Genomic DNA, 4,470 nt, shown 5'->3' on the forward strand with positions numbered 1-4,470 from the left:
TCAAATATATTGAATAAACTCTCTGTAGATGCAGGAGATGAGAAAGCAAATGCTACCAAGACAAGCTGAGTTCTGAAGGGCATGTGTTGCTTCCCTTTATCTCACTGAATATTATCTTTGCCTGCCAGTGGTTATATTAAAGTAAGAATAAAATTTCTTGAGAATAATGATCAGAGCATAGTCCTAACAGTATATTTTCTATACAATCTTCCATCAAAGAAAAAAAAAATCAGTGTTCTTCATCCAAATCAAGCTGATAACTATAGTCCTATTGTGATGCAGCTAGAGGAAAATGTTTTATGAAGTGCTTGTTTGGATTGCACTCTAAAACATAACTTCACGTCAAAGGGTAACAACGATTCAAGTAGCATCAACTAACAGTTAAAACTACGCAAGTTAATAACACAACATGAAGTCTATAAAACATAACTATTCCCATAAACCACTACTTTAACTTGCATGTGTTCTACTATTATATTACATAATAGCATATTTTTGTACCTCAGTCTTCAATAGCAATTCTTCTTCCCAAATCTTTTGAGTCCCTGAATCTCAAGGCAGTGACTGGGGGAAAGAAGCCCCTCCCATCACAACAGAAGATCAGGTTCAAGACCATCTGAAGAACCTGAACATACATAAGTCCATGGGACGAAATGAGATGCATCCCAGGGTCCTGAGGGAATTTGCTGATGTAGTTGCAAGTCATTCTCAATTGTATTGTGAATCCAGCTGTGGCAGTCAAGCAAAATCCCTAGTGACGGGAAAAAAGGGAAATATCATGCCCATTTCTAAAAAAGTGTAAAAATGCAGATCCTGGCAGCTACTGATCCATCAGCCTCAACTCTCTGCCTGGTAAGATCATGGAACAGATCCTCCTGGAAGATATGTCAAGGCATATGGAAGACAGAGAGAAGATTTGAGGCAGGCAACATGGCTTCACCAAGGGCAAATCATGCCTGACTAATCTAGTGGCTTTCTACAATGTGTTGGTGGGCAAGGGATGTCATCTGTCCTGACTTCTGTAAGGTCTTTAACATGGTCCAGCAGAACATCCTTGTCACTAAATTTGTGAGATATGGGTTTGATGTATAGAACTGCTATATGGATAAGGCACTGGCTGGATGGCCCCATCCACAGAGTAACAGTCGACGTCTCAATGTCCAAGCAGAAAACTGTTGCATGCGATGTCCCTCAAGGGTTTGTATTGGGACCTGTATTATTTAATATCTTCATCATCAACATAATACGATTGAGCGCGCCCTCAGAGGTTTGTAGATGACACTAAGCTGAGTGGTGCAGTCGATTTGCCTGAGGAAAAGGGTGCCATCCAGGGGGACATTGACAAGTTCAAGGAGTGGGCCTCTGCAAACCTCATGCAGTTCAACAAGGCTGAGTGCAAGCTTGGTCCTGCAGCTTCGTCAGGGCAATCATGAGTATCAGTACAGGCTGGGAGATGAATGGATTTAGAGCAGCCCTGTGGAGAAGGACTTGGGGTTACCAGTCAACGAAAAATTTGATACAAGCTAACAATGTGGGCTTGCAGCCCAGACAGCCAGTTGTAGCATGGGCCACATAAGAAGAGGCACAGCCAGCCAGTCAAGGGAGGTGATTCTTCCACTCTAACTCCTCTATTCTGTGACCCCACCTGGAACACTGCATCCAGCTTTGAAGTCCCCAGTACAAGAAAGATGTGGACTTAAAGCAGGTCCACAGGAGGTCCATGAAAACAAGCAGGGGCTGGAGCACCTCTCCTATGCAGAAATGCTAAGAGTTAGGCTTGATCAGCCTTCAGAACAGAAGGGCCCAGTGAGATGTTATTGTAACCTTTCAATATGTAAAGGGGACTTGTAAGAAAGACTTTTTAGCAGGGCCTGTAATGATAGTACAAGGGGCAATGATTTTAAAATGAAAGAGAGTAGACTTAGATTAGATATTAGGAAGAAATATTTTACACTGAGAGTGGTAAGACACTGGAACAGGTTACCCAGAGAAGTTGTGGATGCCCCATCCTTGAAGTGTTCAAGGTCAGATTGGAATGGGCTTTGAGCAACCTGGTCCAGTGAGAGATGTCTCTACCTATGGCAGGGGGCTTAGAACTAGATGATCTTTAAAGTCCCTCCTTCCAACCCAAACAATTCTAGGCTTCTAGGGTTTTACGATAATCAGGAGATGAGCAAATGAAATTCAAATTCTTAATATTAGTATTCCAGAACAGAGATTTTGTCCTTGGTGTCTGTTCACTCCATCTGATTCTACTCTATTCACAAACAGATTATTTGAAAATAAAAATGTATTTTTTCAGCTGAAATATTGTATTGCTAATGAAACCAAGGAATAATTTTCTATTGACGTCCATGAAACAGCCATGTTAGTTTGTAGAAAATCATGTTTTCTCTTTTGACCTTGTCTTTTGAAACAGAGAACTACCTAATATTCAGGATTTTAATATTGTAATGAAATTGTTTGGAAACATAAGTCTCCAGCATTAACATTTAAAAACAAACTAAAAGTTCCTTATTACTATTAGATCTCAAAACATTAGCTGCTGAGCTTCAAATAATGATGAAATTAAAGATTCTAAGTGCTAAAATTAATGTAGAAACTCTACACTACAGTATTCTAAAGTGTAAATAACTATGTGCTATGATATTCATAAGAGATTTCTTTTGGATTCTTCTGAACCCAGTTCAGTTCTCTTGTGTTACGAGCACTGTGCTTGTGAAGAATCGTAAGTCTGAGAATTCGAGATGTCCACAGGAAAATCTATGACACTAAGTTTAGGTCTACTCTAAGTATCACCTGATTTAAGTATCTCTGTTACACGGAACCTTTCACACACATCTAGTAATATAAAGATTTTTTTCCAAGACTAAAAATTGTGCTTAAACACTGTGAAGAAAAATTTGGGAATACTATGTGTAACATCTGGTGATTTACCACACAAGTACAATACTGACAGTTCTTAGAGTGCTTTCTTTCATCTTGTCTCATAGGTGTGAATCCTCACCACACTGTGCGATACATGCATCCTTAGCTGCTTTAACTCACGTTGAATTTCACCCGGTTTGAGTTTCACCCACGTTTCAGCATTCATTCCAGAGTATTGAAGATTCAGGCACTGCCAGCTAAAGAAATGTCAAGAGGTACAATCAGTAGAAAGAGAGTTCATTTTAGTGTTGTAGCTGGAAACCACTCAATAAACTTTTTCTTCTCTCAATTAATTTATTTTAGAAACCCATTTGAATTTGAATAAATATTCTAGTACTTAAAACATTTAATGTTTTGAAGACACTGTTGGAATGCTAATGCATTCTCACAGCAACTGTTGTGGTAATGTCCATGATAAAATATTTCCTAACACAGGCAAAGGAGTAAGTCTATGAAACTGGATTTTCAAATACACTGAGTTGGTCTAGGAATATAGAGCCTGTCAAACATCAGTAGCAGCTATAATTCCTTAGGCACTTAGCACTACTTGGAGATCCCCTAATGACTCTCTGCAGATCTGGAATGAAATGATACATCTTGGCTGTTGTACTTCCTTTCATGAGATCAGAGTTTCACCTACTGGAGGGGTAAATATCATGGTGTAGTTGTTAGCAGGGTTGAAATAAAAGCTTTGATACTTGTGGTGTACTCACTCCGTTTCATACAGTCACCTGTAAGTAGAAGGTCAAGGTTACCTGTAAAAGGTGTAAGGTTAAGGTCAGAAAGCACCCTGGAGGCATATCTGGCTAGTAACTATCATTTTTTTAGTCTGGAGCTCTCTGGTCATAAGTATAGAAGTTATTCAAAGCTTCCAGTAGCTTTGGCTTGTTGCAGAACACTATAGCACATTGGTTTTAGTTATTGCATGGTGCTTTATATTATGGATCCATTTTTTTCTTTCAGATTTTGTCTTCCATTGGGAGATTTCACTTTCAATTGTATTTTCACTTGAAAGCCCTCAGTGGATATAAGTTATTGCCCATAAAATGCTATCCACAAAAAACCTCCATTGTTCACAACCTTGTAAAACTTGAATCAGTTAAGTGGGTTATTATGTCTCATTCTTGTTAATTTACTGTGTCAGAATTTGTACAAAACTCTTCTGGTCCCTGAAGAGCTAAGACAAAAGGATTCATACACCTTATACAAAAGGTTTAATGCTCTTTATGTTTAACTGAAAATGAATGAGTCTGTACTCTATTCAAGCATTCTAACGGGAGCTAAACTAGCTCGCTGCTTCACTCTTGGTCTTTTTGATCATTGCTTAAACTGTATGCTTCAGCCCTGGAGGGATTATACTGCCCTTTCTTGCTGATATGGAGGATGGTGGTTGCTGGTCCCAGAAAGAGTAATTTCCAGGCTTCCATCTTCCAGAGAGGCAGATGTCTCTGATCAACTATCTTTCTAAAAGTGAAACTGGTGAGTACCCAAGGGGCTATCAGTGTGTAAAGTTTTGAAACATTTTAAGCAAATTTCTGCTGA

The sequence above is a fragment of the Leptosomus discolor genome, chromosome 2, assembly GCF_034619465.1.
Source record: "Leptosomus discolor isolate bLepDis1 chromosome 2, bLepDis1.hap2, whole genome shotgun sequence".
Lineage (NCBI taxonomy): Eukaryota > Metazoa > Chordata > Aves > Leptosomiformes > Leptosomidae > Leptosomus > Leptosomus discolor.